Genomic DNA, 21,915 nt, shown 5'->3' on the forward strand with positions numbered 1-21,915 from the left:
TTAAGACTGCTCATGTTACTTTCGACCCCGTCAGTTGGGACAAAAGTAACACAACAATATACAAGCTAGATTTTTTGTGTTACTCTTGTTTTATTTTATTAGCCTAAATATACCAGAGTATGACCCTGTTAACATGTAACCGCAAACATATTTTGGCCTTTATCTTTGCAAAAAAAATTAAAAAAATAATTTTACATTTTCATTTTAAATTTCAGTTTCATCAATGTTTCAAACGTAACCCAACAGTACAAACTAGAATTGTTTAGAATATTTTTTTTATTGCCAATGTCAATCTATTTTATAAAATGTTTTTTTCAACATGAAAAATATGAAAATTAAATTAAATTAGCATAATATAAATTATCAACATAATGTAACAATAGTCATGTTTCCATCCAGCTGTTTTTATGCATACATTTAAAATGTGCATAAAAACATCTGGATGGAAAGCCTGCAAATTCATAGGTGGAGGTGGAAAAGCTATAAGGTATTACTAAAACCTAAATGTGACTAGGGTAAATGGAAACAGATTGAGGGGAAAAAAAATGGTGACACAGAAATCAGCTGATTTAAATGTGACTTAAACTTTAAATGCCCTCTCATAAACATCTGGCTGAATCAGACCTCTATCTGTCTTTCTGACCCTCACTCTTGCCATATTCTGTTGGTATAATATAACATAAACATGTTTTAAAAAATGCTGCAACACACAAAGTCACCACATTAGCAGCGGGACAAAAGAAACACTTGTTTTCACTATAGCGGTACAAAAGTTACTTTCGTCCTGACAGGAACTCCTGACATTTAAACCCTAATTACTTTTATACTGAAAAACTCTGACAAGGCAAACTTCAAGATGTGTTAAAGCACTTAATAACCTGTAGATTGATCATTACTGTGTGACACATGAAACGAAAAACACAACTTGTAATTAGGAAAAAGTACTGCTTCAGTAATTTACTTATCGCACTCGAAAACTGCCTTCCGGACCAAACCGCGGGAAACGATGACGAAATCACTTGGTATTTGGCAGCTCCGTCAAGGGTTGCATACTGAACGTGCGGCCATAGCTTGAAATGCTAATATAGTCAGGGCTCTGAGAAAATCGCTTTGTTACTTTCGTCCTGCGTTACTTTCGACCCGGTTCTCTCTCTGAGAGATCCACTGGCACATTCCAATGAAGACCGGATGTGCCAATACGCATAGTGACGTGCCATTGGCTTCTGTGCGTCAGATGCCATGTCACTTAATGTTAACTGGAGATCTGCCAGTCGCGGGTCTTTGATGCGGAGACTCTCCTCATATTAATGCATAATGATGCATTAGTTAATGGCCAAATAACGGATATTTATAAAAGTTCATGTTGTTATTGCAGATGAAATATAACATGAAATATAACACGAAATATATTTTTATCAGGTTAAACTTTGATTAGTCACTCAAACCTTTATCTAAACCTCTCACCGTCAGTGGCGCATATCCACCATGTTTTGTAGTTTTTTTTTAACACTTTTTACTTGTGTTTGTAGTTCCTCCTCCAAAGTGCAATGGCTTGTGGTGAGCACGGATCCACACTTCGAAAATCCACCGGAAATAGTAGACCATCCGAGGACTTCTGGCATACTGTTTTCAACATACTATGCTTTGGGACCGTCTATGTTTGGGACACCTACTGTTTAGGATGGATGGCATTGAGATGCAGGGTGAGTGAAGGTGATGAACTAATATAGCCTACACATGGTGATGAGCTAAATGACGAACAGCTGTGATGATAATTAGTATGCAAGGAAACAGATGAGTGGTGGGAAAACTCAAACAAAGGAACACGTGATGAATGAAAACAAACTAAAAGTCAATGAAAACAAATATAACAAACACAACTGATATATCGTGACAGAATGCCCCCTCCGGGAAGATGAAACCTCGCTGCATGGAGAGGAGATTAAAGGGTAATTAAACCCTAAACCAACTTTTTTTAGTTATTTAGCTGTAAGACTGGGGCTTTATTAGTGCTGTTCATTGATTCGAGTAACTTTTTTGACATTTGGGTATAAAGTGTTTTAATTCTACAATATATGGTGTAAAAACATCTGAGTGCTGCCCTCTTCAGGTTGAACGGTGGCTACTGCAGTTGAATTTTCCTATTGGATGTCGCGATACTGCGTGATGTAAGCAGGATCCAGCTCACCACGCCCTTGGTATGAGCTCACCACGCCCTTGGAGGTATAAAAACATCTTGTTTCGTCAAAACCACTGTATCGAGTCGAGGAGTTGGAATTGCGAGTATTGAAAACGATCAAGATAGCGTATTTTAGCATCTATTTAGCATAGCATTTATATAGTTATTTAGATTATTTCATGTAGCCTAGGTAGTTAATTATAGACAGTGGGGCGAACGCTGCTATCTGCTTTAGTTTTTGAAATGATAGATCCTCGAGGATAGAGTAGCTGCTTTTTTCACATAAACTAAATAATTTTTTTCTGAACACGTATCCGTTTGTTGGCAGTGTCAAGTCGATCATATTTTTTTTTAAACTAAATTTACGTTTAATAAACGGATTAGGCAAACGTGAGGGAGTACTATACATCTAACCAATGAAAAAACGAATTCTATCGTCACGTGACTAACGTCTGCCAATAATATTAGTTCAAAATACAGTATAGTCCCATTACTACAACTGTAGCGGTAGCACATGCGTTCTCTAGCTAGCCACATCCATGAGTAACTTGCATGCCATAAAAGCGGGAGCACTTTCTATGGTGTAAAATCACCATAAAATCTTCTCTACAGAAAACTACACAATCAAATATTTTCCTGCAGGAATCCTATCCGAAGTCGAGAAACATTAACAGCGGCATCCAATATTCCAGGTGTAAGTTAATGGCTCCGGTAAGTACTCCGTGTAACTGCTGTTTGTACCTGTCTTATAATATTATAACGTTAACTAATGTTAGCTTAGTGCATGAACTATGTAAACCGTTAACCGTTAACATATAACGTTTGTATTTACAGGTAACGTTACACTTTTTAGAAATGACACAACGTTACAGATCACAGAGAAGAAAACATTTGTTTTGAGGAGATGCAGAGCTAACGTGTTAGCATGTAAACGTTTGCTAGATGTAATTTTAGCAGTGCATGTTAACGTTGACGTAAACACAGTTATTCTATCGGGCTGTAGCGCCGTAAATTAGGATATGAAAGATGATTACTAGACAGAGATTAAAGTGAAAAAGATAACATTTATTATATAAGTTTACATCTACTAGCTAGTCATGGAAGAGATAACATGTAACGTTATTAGCTAGCTACATACGATTACATCAACTACAGACAACCTAACGTTACTAGCTAGGCATGGAAGAGATAACATGTATTAAATAGGTTTACATCAACAGCAGATATCCTAATAGCTAGTCATGGAAGAGATACCATGTATCAAATAACATTACATTACAATATTTATCCTAAATGTTATACATTTTATCATCAAACAACAACAAAGTAATTAAAACTAATATATATATATATTTACATTTCTCTTTCTGCTTGCTAGAAAGACGCCTACACTGATACCTAATTTGGGAAGTTCTCACAGTCCACACAAAGACACATGTCTGTACATGGGAGCTCGTTCAATTTGCATGTGCATCTCCCTTTGACACATTGTGTTTTTTTTACAGGAGCAGTACACAAGCTCCAAGATGCCGACAGGGGCTGGGGGAAGTGTCATCCAGTCAATCCTAAAGAAGTCTCCCTCAATCTTCCACCCATGGGCCATTGGTGGGGGAACATCAGGCTGACTCTTCAGGGACCTTCTGTATATGGCCTGGTAGTTTGCCCGCTGGTTGTGGTTATGCAAGGCATTCCTGTTTGGTGGTAGACTTCTGTCTGTGCACTTTCCACTCTTGAACAGTTGAGACCTTGCATAATTGACATCCCTACAGTCTTTAACATCATAGAGTGCACACGTAAATGCTTCTGTAGCTTCATACAGATCTGCTCATTGTGGCACAATGGTCTTCGTTAGAAAGCAGTGTTTTAATTGCCTTCACTTTACCAACACCATACAGAGCACTTACTGTATCACAGCCAGTGAAACAGTGAAGTCCAATCAGAGCATCTGATATTTTATCACCTAGATGTCTCTGCATTTGCTGTACATGTATGGTGCGTTTGTTTTCTCCTTTACCTGTGTGAAAGTAGATGTTTGCTCCAATTTCCCTGCAGAACGAAATGGCCAATACAAACACATCAGTGTCAGGACTGTTGATCACAATATTTGTACTGTACTGTGAGGCATGCACACAGTGAAGCAACAGCCGAGTGTCTGCCTCCTCCTGTATCGTAGACAGTGCTAGCAGTGGTAACACCTCAAGGTCTGTGCCACTGTTGTTTATTCTGATTACGTGACACTCAGAGCCATGTCTAACTACCAATGTAATGTCCTCAATTTGATCTATCCTAGATTTAGACCACGACTCAAAGAAAAACTGTTGCAGTTGCTCCTTGTTGTCACCACAAGACAAGAACTTGGACCATTGTTTTGGTGTTTTCTGGTCAGCTGAATATATTTTAGTCAACTGACATCCTTTTGTAGCTCGTCTGTCTCGTTCCGCGTTCTTTATGCTCATCTGTTTGTAGGTATCAGGGACAAAATGCACAACTTTTGATTTACTTGCTTTGGCTGCATTGATCAGGTACATAAGTACATTGTTGGTGTGGCAGGTGGAATATATATAGCCAGTGTTTGGAATAACGCCGTTTAAAAGAACGGCGTTAGGTAACGACGTTATTTTTTCAGTAACGGGGTAATTTAACTAATTACTTTTCCCGTCGTTACAATGCCGTTAACATTACTGGACGTTAAATGCGGTGCGTTACTATGCATTGATTGAATAAACTGTAATCCGAATGCACCCCTGGCTCGCACAGCTAGTGAGGAGGTGGGTTAATAACGAGGTAAGCGATTATGATTGGCTAAGGCAGTGTCATGTGTTTCATGGTAGCCAATCAGAGCCAGTGTTTTTACACACATGCCAGCACACGCGCCACACACACACCAGCTAAACAGAGATTCGATGAAGCAGCAGAGATGGCGAGTTAGGAGCAATCCTGACTGAAAGGTTGGCGGGCGCGATCGAAAAGTTGCAAAGTGTTTACATGTGTGTGTGTGTGTGTGTGTGTGTGTGTGTGTGTGAGAGAGAAACAGAAAGAGAGGCGCGGGCGCGATCGAAAAGTCGTAAAGTGTTTACATTTGTGTGCGTGTGTGTGTGTGTGTGTGTGAGGCGCGGACGCGACACATAAAAACATAAAAACATAAGAACATTCAATTCATTCAGGTACAATTACCAAACATATCTCAAGGTCTTTTTGTCTTTTTATTAATTTAATTAATAAACTAATTATATAAAACATATAAAATGGTATATCTGTCGATGTGCAATAAATATCTAAAGTTATGTACAAACACCTGTCCTACTCATTTCAACTGACCAAATCCAAATTCTTTGACATATATAGCAATTTTTTTTTTTACAGTAACGCAAATAGTTACTTTCCCTGGTAACGAGTTACTTTTATTATAGAGTAATTCAGTTACTAACTCAGTTACTTTTTGGAACAAGTAGTGAGTAACTATAACTAATTACTTTTTTAAAGTAACGTTCCCAACACTGTATATAGCTGGGCTTAGACCCAGACAAATAGCAGACTACGCCACGATGGGACTTACACCCAAAGACTTAATGGTTTTTCGCTAACAAGGCACTCAGGTTCGTGAAGGGATCAGCCAGAGACAGTGGTCAAATACAAAAATATAATTTTATTATTATTAATTTCTCTTCTTTTACTTTTTATAAAAATGTACAACCAATGGAGCCATACACACCAGAGTCACTCCAAAAATTCAAGATTTCACAACAAACATATAATATGAATTTCACAGCAAATAGAATGTAATTGACACCAAATCAAATCACAAACACACAATATACTCTAATCACAATATACACACACACACAAAGTGAAACTAGGGCTGAAACTTACCAGTGGGAGGCTAGTGGCTCGAGCAATGAACATCCATAGCACAACACCCCACTCACACGTGATAAATTTCACACACACGCACCACAAGGGAAATGATTACATTTGGTGAACGCACCGCCACTGCACACACCAAGGGACCCACCACCACAAGGGGCACCGCTCCCACTGGCGGTCTTCAGCACCTAGACAAAAGACAAACACGTGAAAATCAACCAAAACTACACACAACAATTGCAAAACACTGTTAAACCCAAGATGGTACTAGAGTTAAAGATATGGGTAGCAATTAAATCACAAATCAACATACAAATTAAACAAACCAAAGATCATAGCCCATCCAGCACAATGGGGCAAAAATGCCCTCTGGCTTAACGATCTTTGGTCGGGGTAGACAAAGCAAAACAAATAAATAATCAACCCAAATAAATCAGAATAATGCTCTTGTATATCAGCAGCAGACAAAAGCCTCCATACAAGAGTTTAAATAAACAAACAAAACAACACTGAGCCTATAAAATATAGACCAAAATAATTACAGTTAGTGGTGTCAGTCCATCCAACACTCCACACTTAAACCATGAAACTGGCCATATGATGCTGAATGAAACCAATTCACGGTATAACAGGAGGAACGAGATCACCAGGAAGCTGCCGATTAACGTGAGCCACCCACGGTTCCACTTATTCTAGGTCCCGGGTGAAAAGGCAGCCGCAGTTGTTGACATGAGCATATTATATCCGCAAACAAATCGTGACATTAAAACGTAAGCAAAGCAGCAGGCGTTCGGCGCTGATGTCGCCCACTGGCCGCTACACCCCGGCTATAAAGCCTTCCCTTTGCTAAACAGCATCCAGTCACGGCCCCAGGCTCTGATCACCAATAACCGGGTACAACTTTAGCTGCTAACAGGGCTACTACAGCAACGGGGATTCAGTAACGCTAGGATAGAATAAATGACCAAGGCAGACCAAGACAGACGTCAGACGGATAGGCCGGCAGGTAGACAGGACAACAGTCGCATGTCAATGACGTAGCTTGTCAAACGAAAGGTCCCGATTTATATAGGGACTCGACCATCGCGGTTGGCTCACTGTTCACTGCCCAGCGCCACTCACAGCACTGCAAATGAATTGCCATTTGGCCAGACAGCTGTAGCCTGCTACATTGGCAAATCTTCCAAATGTATTTTGGGGTTTCATGGCTTGTACTAGAGCCATTGCATCACACACCCAGGTTGAGCCATCTGGGATTTCAACTGTGGCTGGTGGATGTACTGACCCTTCTAGAAAGTTCATTAATTTGGCTTTGTCTGTTTTTACAATCGAGCCATCAACGTTTGCAATTGCTGCAGGCAAGGGCCCCAGACTATAGACCAGCATTTCCCCTATGTCTATCTTCCTCACTGTTCCAACCACAATAAGCCTTGCGAAGAGATCTCTATCTGCTTTGAGGGCTATCTCCCGGCCTCTCACTTTGGTGACAGTTGAAGTAGCTGTGTCCTTAAATGTCTTGAGTTTAATTTTTTTCAATGGTGCATGAAATTCAACCTCATCTGTTTTGAGACGTTGCTGAAAGAATTCAACAAATGCCTTCTCACCTATTTCCTTTGCATTCAGCAGATCTGCAGAGATGGCTTCTGATGCTACCTGACCTGATGTAACATGGTAAAGATGCTCTTTTTCCAGTGTTTGATCAAATGGGTTCATCATGTGATGTATGGCTGACAGAATGCTCTGAACATCTTTTTCATCCTGTTCCTTTCTTTTCTCATCCAATTCTGTTCTCTGTCTTATTGACGTGTTCTGCCCAGCCATGTCCTTGACCTCCATTGTGATGGCTGCTCTCTCGTGCTGTGTCAGTGTCCACCTGTGGATTGCACCTTTGTTCAACGAAAAACCTGTAAGCCCACCTTTGGTCTTTGAGTCCCTGTTTGCTGTCTGTTCTATTACCTGGTCACATGCAGTGCCTGTAAAGGCATATGCCTGCTGCCTCTGTGCTACAAAGTCACCTGATTGTGCCTGTGTGTAGATTCTTGGATGAGTTTCCTTTAGAATGTTCATCTCCTGCCAGTATGCTGATAGGTATCTACTGTAATTGATTCTGTCATAGGAAAAGAACCACGGCAGCATGAACTGGATGCTGGAAAGATGCAGACCCCAGTTTGCCTCTCGTGTGGCCCTGATGAATGATAGCAGATCCTCTACCATTTCAATGTAGGAACTCCAAAACTGGTATGTCTTGCTTTCTTGTTGTTTGTTGAATTTGTCATAGCCTTCAAGGATTGTGTTGAACACCTGTGATTCAATAATTACTTGACATATTTCTTCAGGAAAGGCACTTTGGAGGTCAGCAGCAACTTTTAAAGCAGCTTCACGGCAGTCTTGAGAAAGGGTTTCAAGGTAGCTTTTCCAGCGTAACCTGTGTAGTGCCTCACACATCAACTTGTGGCTTCAGATGCTTCTGTTATATTGGTGACCTGTTATAACTCCCCCAACAGACCCAGCAGCAATAACATCAGCCTCAATCAGAATGTCTTGTAACCCAGCATCTCCAAATCGCTTGCCAATACAGGACAGGAAAGCCATACATGTGTGAAACTCCCCCATTCTAATTGTAAGTCTTTCCTTGTATGTTTCACTCTTCCACCGTATCTCCTGAGCTTTGGCATAGATGGCTTGGTCAAAGACTAGAACTATCTCCTGAAGTTGGAGTCTGTCTGCAATTTCTGTTGATCTTTTAAGGATGGTTTTTACAGTTCCCAATTCTGTAGGACTTGCATCAATCACTGGAAGGTACCCAATGTTGGTTGGTGGTGGAATTGGATCTCTACGGATCACTGTGTTAAAACCAGTCCAGGAAGGAAGGACTTTGCCATGGACTGCAGTCTTCATCAGGAAGTAGGCACCATCTAATTTTTGTGCTGATTTCCTGGTAAGGTTGTGGGTGTCTCGATTTAGTTCCATTTCTTTTCCAAAATGTTCTGGGCCTGTTCTCTTCCCTCTGATGTATGTCTCAAGGTTAGTAGGGGGCGGATCAAGAGACCTCTTCCTTGTTTTCTGTAAACACTGATGGTCAGGGGTAGGTTCATGGAATCATTTTTTTTATTATTATGCCATTTGTATTGTGTGTAGTCCCTTGACCAGACAATGTTTCCTCTCCAAAATCATTATTGTCCCAAACTAGAGTTGCTTGCAACTGTACTTGCATGTTTTGGGGGATGTAAGTGTCACCTCGTAGTATTTGTAGCTGTGCTAAAGCTGTGTCATGTTCAAGTACCTGTGAGTTTGAGGAACAGTGCCCAAGACCATTCAATAAGCCTATCAGCTGAGCTGATCCTGTCATGTGTCTGACAGCCATGGCTAATGCACAATGTTTGGGCATAAGCCATCTCCCTTTCATTGTTAGCTTAATAACATCCTGGCCAATTGACACAATCTTCTCAGCCTCCTCTTCACTAACATTCACTCTTTCATTGTCAGTAGAGGGATCTGTTGTCATGGCTGTAGTCCATGCAATGAAATTGAATAGCTTATCTGGGACCAGATTTGATGCAGCTGACATCGTAAGTTGCTGTGCTGTTGGTGGCCATGTGAGTTTGGGTGTTGCCTTACACTTTTCAAATATGGCATCTTTCAGTGTCATGGCTGCATGGAACAAGAGGCGGGTCTCATTTGTGTCATCTGTTTTAATTTTTCTTGTGTTGTCTTCATCTGATGATGAAGATGCTGATGACAAAGATGATCCAGCTGTGGCAACTTCATCTTGGACCATTTTGTGTGGTGTCAAATCCTCAACATAGACAAAGTCATGCCTTGATAGTTTTTGAAACTTTAGAAAAGGATATGACTTTTTTAGTCTCACTTTTAAGGAACCAGATTTGTAAGAGGAGATGTCAATTCCTTCTGTTTCATGGACACATTTCTTGAACAGTGCATTCAGCTTTGATAGCTTAAGCACCTTCCGCTTTCTTAGCAAACTTTCCTCCACCACTGTTGTACAGAAATGCTTGTATCCAGTCTGAAACTGTCTGTTTCCTGTGCAGTCATGTTCATCTGTTTTGTACAGAAATACAGTGTAGTTTCTGTAGCATCTGAAATGATACATTGCTTCTGAGGCAACAAGGTCCATTCCACGTATTTGTAATAGAAGATTTTCATCCCTGCGTGAATCCGCTACAAGAAGCAGCTTACCAGCTGTAAGTGTTTCACATTTCTGAAGATTCTCCTTTACCCTCTTCCGGTTATATTTTTGGGTGAAATATTTATCACTTCTGCATATTATGCACTGCCTTGGAAGGAGATGTGGTGCTCTTTTTAGTTGACCCCGGAACCTCTGTTGTGGTTGAGCGGAGAACTCTAACCTCTGTTGGCGTATTTGTGGTGTAGGCTTCTTCATCTAATATATTGTAATGGAAAAGACAAGGGAAAAACTGAAAAATGTGATGACTGCATGGATTGTAGTAGTAATGCTTCCAACTTTTTAGTTTTACAACCTGTATCTAACTAAGGGGGACAAAAAGTAAAAAATTGCCCCAATTTGTGTGTGTATGTGTGTATATGTGTGTACGTGTATGTACGTATGTATGTGTATATACAGTGAGGAAAATAAGTATTTGAACACCCTGCTATTTTGCAAGTTCTCCCACTTGGAAATCATGGAGGGGTCTGAAATTGCCATCGTAGGTGCATGTCCACTGTGAGAGACATAATCTAAAAAAAAAAATCCAGAAATCACAATATATGATTTTTTAACTATTTATTTGTATGATACAGCTGCAAATAAGTATTTGAACACCTGTCTATCAGCTAGAATTCTGACCCTCAAAGACCTGTTAGTCTGCCTTTAAAATGTCCACCTCCACTCCATTTATTATCCTAAATTAGATACACCTGTTTGAGGTCGTTAGCTGCATAAAGACACCTGTCCACCCCATACAATCAGTAAGAATCCAACTACTAACATGGCCAAGACCAAAGAGCTGTCCAAAGACACTAGAGACAAAATTGTACACCTCCACAAGGCTGGAAAGGGCTACGGGGAAATTGCCAAGAAGCTTGGTGAAAAAAGGTCCACTGTTGGAGCAATCATTAGAAAATGGAAGAAGCTAAACATGACTGTCAATCTCCCTCAGACTGGGGCTCCATGCAAGATCTCACCTCGTGGGGTCTCAATGATCCTAAGAAAGGTGAGAAATCAGCCCAGAACTACACGGGAGGAGCTTGTCAATGACCTGAAAAGAGCCGGGACCACCGTTTCCAAGGTTACTGTTGGTAATACACTAAGACGTCATGGTTTCAAATCATGCATGGCACGGAAGGTTCCCCTGCTTAAACCAGCACATGTCAAGGCCCGTCTTAAGTTTGCCAATGACCATTTGGATGATCCAGAGGAGTCATGGGAGAAAGTCATGTGGTCAGATGAGACCTCCTTCAACCTCCTTCCCTCAGTTAGAGCATTGAAGATGGGTCGAGGCTGGGTCTTCCAACATGACAATGACCCGAAGCACACAGCCAGGATAACCAAGGAGTGGCTCTGTAAGAAGCATATCAAGGTTCTGGCGTGGCCTAGCCAGTCTCCAGACCTAAACCAAATAGAATCTTTGGAGGGAGCTCAAACTCCGTGTTTCTCAGCGACAGCCCAGAAACCTGACTGATCTAGAGAAGATCTGTGTGGAGGAGTGGGCCAAAATCCCTCCTGCAGTGTGTGCAAACCTGGTGAAAAACTACAGGAAACGTTTGACCTCTGTAATTGCAAACAAAGGCTACTGTACCAAATATTAACATTGATTTTCTCAGGTGTTCAAATACTTATTTGCAGCTGTATCATACAAATAAATAGTTAAAAAATCATACATTGTGATTTCTGGATTTTCTTTTTTTTAGATTATGTCTCTCACAGTGGACATGCACCTACGATGACAATTTCAGACCCCTCCATGATTTCTAAGTGGGAGAACTTGCAAAATAGCAGGGTGTTCAAATACTTATTTTCCTCACCTTATGTATATATATATATATATGTGTGTGTGTAAATCCTCATTTATTCGACAGTGAACCAATAATTTAACTACACTGTTTACAACTCTGCTAATCTGTTTCCCCAGGTAATCCCAGATCCTCAGCCCTGCTGTGAGACATCTTCTTGACCTGATCTAAGCCCTGATACATCTATTCTAATGAAACAATGAAAATGCCCTTTGTTTTTCACAGTTCATCATAAAACTCTTTAATTTTTTGCTCATCTGATTGGTGGAGCACATTTTCAGTCACTATATGTTGCAAAAATGTGTCCACTAGATGTCGCTGTGTCTATAGTAGCCTTTTATAAGAATAGATATATAATAATTAACTTAATATATATGTTATTACATTATATAATTATATCTGTATGATTTTTCACTATTTCTGAGATGTAAATATCAATAATTTGTTTGGGGTTAAAAGGGATTCTAAGCATTTACACCATGATTTATCCAAACATATGAGGTCAAACAACTACACTTAGGCTAACCACTAACTTATAAAGCTGCTTTACAAACCTTCAGCTTCCTGTACTGTCTTTTCTTTCTTCTTGCTGGCTCTCTCAATATTTCTTTTGTTAGCATACTGCATGTAGCATTCTCTATGGTAGCCAACATGAATTGGCACATCTGGAATGTGGCCTTCTGTGATTCCACAGCTTTTGGGGCGATTTGGCTTTCTTTTGTATTTAAATTCACCCACTCAAGAACATTATACAAACTTGATCCAACTTGTTAATGAAAAGGGTATGATATTTGTTGATGTACAGCTAGTAACATGCTGTAATGCCATGCCAACAGAGGGAGCCCTCTCCTGAATTCTGACTGTGTGCAACTCCCTCTGCTCACTCTATGGTTACTTCCTGTTTGGCGGCTATTAAAAGCATGGCATGACCAAACAAGCCTTGCGAAGTATTGCCAGTCTTTCTGCCTTACCAAGCATTCTCTATTCATTGTCTGATTACTTTGTGTATGACCTTTGCCTGCCTTGACTGATATCTGTCTCTAGGATTACCCTTTGGATTTTGACTGCCTGTTGGACTGTTTCTGGAGTTTGACCCTCTCGCCTGCCTTCTCATCTTCTGCCTTTGGATACCCCTTGGTTTTGTTGCCCTTTGGACATTTACCAGTGTTTTGGCACATTGCCTATTCCCACTCAGTCTGCTGCCTACACTTAATAAACTTCAGCACATGGATTCTAACACTGCCTCTGACTCCTCCTTACACATGCACACAACACTCCATATCCAAGATAAATCGTGTCAAATTTATGTTAGATATATAAATATAACGTTAGGCCTACAACATAAAATTATCGCTATGTCACTCCCGCCCATTTCGGGGTCCTAGTCTGGCCGTCTGCGATTGGTTAGTATTTTTAATGACGATAAAAACTCAGATTGGTTCAGCTACTAGAGCTGTCCCGTGATTTGCCCAAGAAGATTGACAATCAAAACATACGTTTGTGAAAATATATGATCAAACCAGAATTGCCAACAAATTTTGTTTGACTACATATAATTTCTTAATATCGTACATAAAAGAAGCGTATACTCTATCGATGGAGATCGATCAACAACACGAAAAATGCGTTCGGCCCACCGTCTATTAGCATAGTAGTTAGTTTAGTATTGTTAGAAACATAGTAAGTTAGTAGCATAGTATTGCATCAAAATATACATTAATTGCGCAGGTATTAACATAAATAAATACACCATCTCTGTATTACATACATAATACATTACATTCATAGTCTCTAATGCCATCTCTCTCATGTTCGTCCATCCTCGGGATGCTCCTGTTCTTCTTTGCGCAATATTTTTTTTCCCTAAACCTTTAATTAACCGGGGTTAAGTAACCAGTGCCTGGCAAAGTCTTTTGCAGTGTCATGCTGCAACGCCTGCGGATGGCTGTTGATCGATGCCTGCGTGACAACCAGGCTGGATTTCGAGGAGGACGGTCGTGCAGTGAACAGATATTCCCCCTCCGTAATATCATTGAGCAGTCCGTCAAGTTCAAGCGGTCCCTTTCCATCAATTTTATTGACTTCAAGAAGGCCTTTGATAGTGTCCGTCGGGATTTGCTGTGGTGTATTCTTCATGTGTATGGCGTCCGGCCACGATTCATTGCCATTTTCAAGAACCTGTATTTGAACTCCAATTGCGCGATCAAGACCGAAACTGGGACCACCGACTTCTTTAATATCGTGACCGGCGTCCGGCAGGGATGCATTTTATCGCCATTCCTCTTCTTGATCGTGGTCGACTTTGTCATGGTGAAGGCGATGGACGGACCCAGTTATGGGATTCCATGGACTGACCAATCATGTCTGACCGACCTGGATTTTGCTGACGATATTGTACTGTTCGTGGAGACAAGGAAATCCCTTGGATGTATGACCTCCTCTTTGGAGAAGGAATCGGGCAAAGTTGGGTTGAGGATCAGCGGAGAGAAGACCGAGGTCATGCAGGTCCACTTATTACCAACACCGCCATGATCCCGATCCATCTAGGGCAGTAGCAGCTGGAAGACGTCACCCAGTTCACTTACCTTGGGAGCCTAATTAAAAATGACGGTGACTCTGAGGCGGATGTGCTCTGTCGCATTGGCAAGGCATCAGCAGTGTTCTACCGCCTGCGGCCCATCTGGACATCGAGTACCATCAGCATGACCATCAAACTGCGTCTGTACGCAACCATCGTCCTGCCTACTGTCACATTGGCCGTCACCCGTAAGGTTGACGTATTTCATCAGTGGTGTCTACGACGTATCCTTGGAATTAGCTATCTAGACCACATCACCAATGTAGAAGTCCTCCGACGGAGTAAAATGAGTAGACTGAGTATCATCATCGCCGAACGGAGACTACGATTGGCTGGCCATGTTCTGCGAATGGACCGGCACCGGATTACGAGGCGCGCCATGTACTAGGAACCACTAGATGCCAAGCTTGGACGTGGACGACCCAAGACCAACTGGAGGTCCACGTTCAAAGACGACTTGAAGCGCCTCGGCATCAGCTGGATGGAAGCCGAGGACCGAGCGTCTGATCGTGCGCAGTGGAGATCTCTCGTTGCCCTATATGCTAGACAGCATGGGCAGGACTAAGGTAAGGTAAGTAACCTTAACCAATGTAAGTAACCTTTTTATAGAAGTAATCTAAGTAACGTTTTTATAGAATGATTAAAAATAAGGGAGAAATATGGGAAAATATTTAAACGTGATGATAGCGGGATAGCAAGGTAAAATACGGGAGAATCCTGGGAAAAACGGGAGGGTTGACAGGTATGACTTTCGCTGCTTATTGATAACAAATCTATTATTAATTTGTGCAGCCACCCAGGCCAGAATGCCTAACAGGAGTGTGTCCTGGGGCAACCTCTACACCAATAAAGAGGAAAATATGTGAGGTGTCCACTGATGACTCCAGCTACCATCAAGATGGAAGTGAGAGCACCATCAGAACCCCAGCCACAGAACCGGAAGTGAGGGGCGGAGCTTACGTTCTAAACCGAGTAGCTTAGTAAACCTAAGTTTTTGGAGCGTAATTTGCTTTTATTTCACACGAAATGTCATACTTTATATATATGTTATAATGATACATTAAAGGGTCACCAGGCAACGTTTTCGTGTTAATTAATCATCTTCATAAGTCGGCATATGGTTAAATGACTCATTACAGGGCGAATGAAGACTCTCTCGCCTGCCCCTACTGCCTGTAGGAAGAATATCCCGCTTGCAAGTTCGGTGTATCCTACGGTCTATATCTGTTGTACGGTCCTTCAGTCTAACAAAGTCTCAGACATCACGAGAAGCAGGATCAGTTTACGGCAAGCATCCCCAGCACAGAGGCAGGCTAACGAAACCCGGCTAGCAATTGTTGCAAAAGTGTGTATAATGGCAGAGCCGGGGAAGAAGCAGCGAAAACCCTTGACGGAAGATGCAAAGAAAAGAGCTTCCTTTATATAAAAAAGTATATATTTTTTATGCTCATGCCCACTCTCCCAAAAAAACAAAACACGAAAGCAGTAGTTCGCCTCGTTCATATCGTTCGTTCCCGGTAAAAATACTAGTATGCATGACAACACAATAAAAAAAAAAACTCGCCATCAGTTGGAAAGAAAATATTACTTTACTTACCTCGGTAGACATAACTGGTTTTGAAATAGCCGGTTCCTCTGCTCAGCTGGGTTTCTCGTGCGAGGGGGGAGGGACAACAGTTCGTTTTTACGACGACTAAACCAACGCACATTCAGTCTGCCCAGGCAGACGGTGTATTCAGTGCAGTAAATGTGCCCGCTGTCCCGCGCCCACATTCACGAACAGATATGACAAGCCCCACGGGGCTCGCCCCGCCCTCTCCCTCTCGGCGAACCGCCATAGAAGAGTCGAGCGCGGGCAGACTGCCCGCTGTGATCAGCCCCCTGCCTCGAATGTCTTCGGTCGCCACGCAACCAGAGCTCACATCTCATTCAACCCCTAGCCATTCGTGCAGATGCATGGGCAGAGCTCCCCGGGGTTTCAGAGTGGGTGCTGAACATTATAAAGAGAGGCTATTCGCTACAGTTCAGTCGACGCCCCCGCCGTTGTGCGGCGCGCGTCGAAACTGCGGTGAAGAAAGAGGTAGCACACCTACTTCGAGCCGAAATTACGAAACTGTTGAGCAAAGGGGCCATAGAGCCTTTATCTCAAGCTCAGAGTGAAGGGGGGCTGTACAACAGATATTTTCTGGTACCGAAAAAAGACGGGGGTCTCAGACCCATACTAGATCTAAGACAGCTGAACAAAGTGCTTGCAAAACGCCGGTTCAGAATGCTCACAACCAGAAAAATCCTCACGCAAATTCGCCAAGGGGACTGGTTTATGTCAATAGATCTGAAGGACGCGTATTTCCAGATACAAATAGCGTCACATCACAGGCGATTTTTGAGATTCGCCTTCGAGGGCCAGGCATATCAGTACACAGTCCTGCCGTTCGGCTTGTCTCTGGCACCCCGTACATTTACGATGTGCATGGACGTGGCGCTCGCACCCCTGAAACTCCGGGGCATGCGAGTGTTGAACTACTTGGACAATTGGCTGATTCTAGCTCAATCACACTCATGGCTCATTGAGCACAGGACCATTTTACTCGAACACCTCGAGAATCTGGGTCTCAGAGTCAATTGGGCGAAGAGTTCACTGTCTCCCAGTCAGGGAATATCTTTTCTGGGCACAGAACTGGACTCGCTGTCTATGACAGCGCAACTATTGCCACAGCGCGCACTGAATATTCAGCGCATGACGGAATCATTCCGCTGCGGCGCTATTGTCGCGCTTAGAAAATTTCAGAGAATGCTGGGTCTCATGGCCTCAGCATCGTCAGTACTCCAGCTGGGTCTGCCTCGCATGCGCCCATGGCAGTTCTGGCTAAAAGCGCAAGTATCGCGCCGAGCGTGGACCTCCGGTCTGTTTCATCTCAAGGTCGATCAGAAATGCGTCTCAGCTCTGAATCCTTGGAGAGCAACCGACTGGTACCAATCAGGTGTAAGCCTGGGGACTTCCTCGAGTGTGAAGGTGGTGTCTACGGACGCCTCCACCTCGGGATGGGGAGCGCTGCTCGAGGGCAGACCGTTCTTCGGCCAGTGGTCAGAACGGGAGAAGCTTCTGCATATAAACTGCCTGGAAATGTTGGCGGTAGAAAACGCGCTGACGCATTTTTGTCCCCAGATAAGAGGACACCATGTCTTGGTCCGCTCGGACAACATGTCAGTGGTGGCTTATATAAATCGCCAGGGAGGTATCAGGTCCCGAAACCTTTACAGGCTGACGGAATGCCTCCTGGTATGGGCTCAGCACAATCTGCGCTCGCTGAGAGCAGCGCACGTGCCAGGCCTTCTGAATATAGGACCAGATAGACAGGAGTTCCGACAGGAGAATGGTCTCTACACCCACAGACAGTCCAACTACTGTGGAAGAAGTTCGGCAGAGCGAAGGCAGACCTGTTTGCGTCTCAAGAAAACGCTCACTGTCCAGAGTTTTTTTCCAAGAGCAGGGATGCGCTGGCCCATATCTGGCCCCGCTGCCCGCTCTATGCTTTCCCCCCCGTCACGCTCCTGCCTCAGGTATTAGAGCGAATCAGGGAAAATGGATGCTCAGTGCTACTCGTGGCTCTGCTCTGGAAGAACCAGGCCTGGTTCCCAGTTCTGATGCAGCTGACAAGCACTGCCCCATGGCCAATACCAGTGAGGAGGGACCTCCTCTCTCAGGCCAAGGGCTCGATTTGGCATCCTCGCCCAGAGCTATGGTCCCTACATGTGTGGGCTATCAACGGGTACCCGCTAACCTCCCGGTGGGAGTGTTAAACACGATCACGCAGGCTAGGGCCCCGTCTACCAGATGGCTCTATTCCTCAAAATGGTCGGTGGTCTCTAGCTGGTGCACAGCTCGTGGCATATCACCCCCAGACTGTGGGGTGACGGAGGTTCTTTCCTTCCTACAAGAGCTGCTGGATAAGGGCAGGACCCCATCCACGCTCAAGGTTTATGTGGCAGCCATAGCAGCGTTTACTAAACCGGAACTCAGCCAGTCACTTGGAAGGAACGATTTAGTCATCCGCTTCCTTAAGGGAGCTAAGAGGCTGAATCCTCCTAGACCTCCTTCAGTCCCCGTGTGGGACCTTTCTACGGTTTTGGAAGCCATGAAAGGTGCCCCATTCGAGCCAATCCAAACGATAGATATTAAACACTTGTCTTTCAAGACAGTGTTTCTTCTGGCTCTCGCTTCAGTGAAGCGCATAGGGGACTTACAAGCGCTCTCAGTGAGCGCGACGTGTATGGAATTTGGGCCAAATGACTCGAAAGTCATACTCAAACCAAGGCACGGGTACGTTCCAAAATCCCTCAACACACCGTTTAGGGCACAGGTGATTTCCCTGTCGGCCCTGCCGGTCTCTAATGAGGAGAAGGACGCGAGCTTCCTTTGCCTGGTCAGGGCTTATGTGTGTCGCTCGACTGTCTTCAGACAGACGGAGCAGCTCTTTGTTTCGTTCAGCGGACGTTCTAAGGGACTAGCTGCATCGAAACAGAGTCTATCCAGATGGATAGTTGATGCTATAGCGCTGGCTTACACTTCTAAGGGCCTGCAGTGCCCGTTAGGTGTCAGAGCGCACTCCACAAGAGGCATGGCCTCGTGGCCCCTGGACCTGTTTTTCGCCCTGTCTGTATGGAATACTATTAATGTAATTTGCGCCTTATAGGACGCTACTAAATCTAGGAAAAAATGCTGTTCTAGCCCCTTTTTTCCCGGACTCTCTGTGAGTTCCCTGGTGATCGTGCACTATATGAGCCCCGGGCACATGCCCTTGGGACTTTGGTGTTGGATCTCAGCACGCACGGCGTTTTACATTGGGTTCCCCTAGCGTAAGATACTTACGCAGTATGAGAGACCTCTCGTAAGAGAATGTACTCGGTTACTAACGTAACCTCGGTTCTCTCTAGAAGAGGGAACGAGCACTGCATATCTTAGCCGCGCATGCAACATAATCTGGTTCACTTCGGCGATGAAAAAACAGATTCTATCAGCCTGTCGAGTCGTATTTATAGGCCTAAGCCACGCCTGTTTCGGCGGAAGGCCTCTCTCAATAGGCTGCTGCAGTTGCCGCAGGTCAGCCAATAGGCACGCGAGCTGTCTTGCCTATGTCTGCATGCTGCAGACAACGCGTTTTACATTATTACAAAATTAAGGATAATTTTTGGCTTCAATATCTTGCGGAAAAGGGATTTTCCCCTAGCGTAAGGTACTTACACAGTACTTGTTCCCTCTTCTAGATAGAACCGAGGTTACGTTAGTAACCTAGTACGTTCTCCACTTGGAATGACTCTTGTAGGGTTTCTGCACTGGAATATACATATCTTGGTTAATTTAAAATTGATCAGAAGAGGGCGCAAATGTAACTGTGGGTCCAGTATCTACCTTTCAGAGAAAGCCCTAAAGTTTTCCAGACGAATAAGAGCCCACCATCTCTGTATGTTTGGAAAGTCACACTGGAAGACAAAAATAGAGAAATCTTGATATATCAACTGCTACAACAGCATAAAGGTCAATTACTTAAAGTGGTAATTATTTACAGATGTCAAATCAAAGGGTGCTCCCAAGACAAGATGTAGTCCATACTGGAAAACAGAAAAAATTAAGGAACATTATCTCCGGAAACGTCAAATAAAAAAAAATGCTTCCTTTGTTCCTTATTTACCAACTTGGTTTATTTATATCAAAACAATGTCTCACCATCAACATGAAGACTCCACAGTCTATACCACCAATCTGTTGGGGGATATCCTAAAAAAAAGAATCATGAGGTTATCAAGGGTTTGACACTTCAGTCCTAACTTTAGCAGACTTCTTTAACCTTGTTTTTCAGTAGCACCCATGTGTCAGGTGCAATTTTGGCTGTCATCTTACTGCAACAAAAATACATAAATAATAAAAACATTTGTTAATATGAAAAGTTACATTTTGCAGCACATATGTCACAGGCCCGGGGTGAGCGTCCACTAGCAAGCCAACACCCCTGGACTTGCACACTACCCCGAGGAGCTACCCCGCAAGACACAAGAAGCCAGACAACAAAAATAGAGTTCAACAAGTTCCTTTATTAGTATATAAAATGTCTCTAAAAAGAATCACGCCCAGCCAGCGAGCGTTTCTCCCAACAGAGTCTGGTTGGATCAGCACAGTAACTCCGGTTCGCTCCAGCACAGACTGAAACAGCAGGAAGGTAAGTAGGGACTCAGTAGTTCTTCATTCCTGGCGACAGAGACTGAACAGCAGAGGATGGGTGGCAGTACAGCGGCTCTAGTTCACTCCAGCACAGACTGGGACAGCAGGAAGGTAAGTAGTGGCTCAGTAGTTCTTCATTCCTGGCAACAGAGACTGAACAGCAGAGGATGGGTGGCAGTACAGTGGCTCTAGTCCACTCCAGCACAGACTGGGACAGCAGGAAGGTAAGTAGTGGCTCAGTAGTTCTTCATTCCTGGCGACAGAGACTGAACAGCAGGGGATGGGTGGCAGTACAGCGGCTCTAGTCCACTCCAGCACAGACTGGGACAGCAGACAGGTAAGTAGTGGCTCAGTGTTTGAACAGACTGGGACAGCAGGAAGGTAAGTAGTGACTCAGTAGCTCTTCATTCCTGGCGACAGAGACTGAACAACAGAGGATGGGTGGCAGTACATTAACTTCTCATTCGCTCAAATGACCAGGACAATAAACAACCAACCAGCGCAGCTTCACTGAGGGTCCATCTGTTGGGCCGCCAGTACACTCCACAGTACAGATCCCGCACTCGTGCATGCACTGCAATCATACAACTCTTCACACGTGATTATTATAACTTCAACACTGCAACTACAAGACTCACAGCGAATAAGGTGGTTGTACTGGGTCCGAACTGAAACCTCAGTGGGTGGCGTAGCAGCGCGTTGGCTATAGAAGATGAAATCACAATGAGCAATCAGATTGAAATCATTCAACCTCCCCCGAAACACAACCACATAGATGCTCAATGGAGCCGTACAGAACCCTCTAGACAGCCTATTAGATGATGGAAAACATCAAAGTAAACCTCCAGCCAGTATATGAATTAGATCAGTCAACATTCATTTCTTAATCCAACAGATATTGGTCACTTAGCTCAAACTGAAGTTCGTGCTTCCTTCCTCAGCCACAGATCCTTCTCTAGTTTCTTCGCTGCTTCCCCGCGGCCCCTCTCTTTCTCTCTCTCGAATGCGAAGCATTTTTTATACCCCTCTGTTAAGCATGCGTCCCAATCGCCGTTCCAAATCTCTCATCTCGCACCTATCATTAAT

The 21,915-nt window shown here is 43.4% G+C and overlaps 1 protein-coding gene and 1 long non-coding RNA gene across 4 annotated transcripts in view; both read left to right on the top strand.

Moving 5' to 3' along the window:
* LOC311298283 (uncharacterized protein) overlaps positions 1 to 21,915 on the top strand; it is an 89,662-nt gene that overhangs the window by 30,423 nt on the left and 37,324 nt on the right. The window lies entirely within an intron of this gene.
* Positions 7,307 to 12,197, top strand: LOC311299063. Of its 3 annotated transcripts, none has more exons than XR_014629038.1 (6): positions 7,307 to 7,714; positions 7,861 to 7,949; positions 8,160 to 8,281; positions 8,380 to 8,449; positions 8,548 to 8,663; positions 12,154 to 12,197. It is a non-coding gene; the product is annotated as an uncharacterized lncRNA (long non-coding RNA). The 3 variants fall into 3 exon arrangements; XR_014629040.1 differs by lacking the exon at positions 12,154 to 12,197 and adding an exon at positions 8,806 to 8,933; XR_014629039.1 differs by lacking the exon at positions 12,154 to 12,197 and having other exon boundaries at positions 8,548 to 8,933.

Source organism: Rutilus rutilus (assembly GCF_951802725.1).
Source record: "Rutilus rutilus genome assembly, chromosome: 10".
NCBI lineage: Eukaryota > Metazoa > Chordata > Actinopteri > Cypriniformes > Leuciscidae > Rutilus > Rutilus rutilus.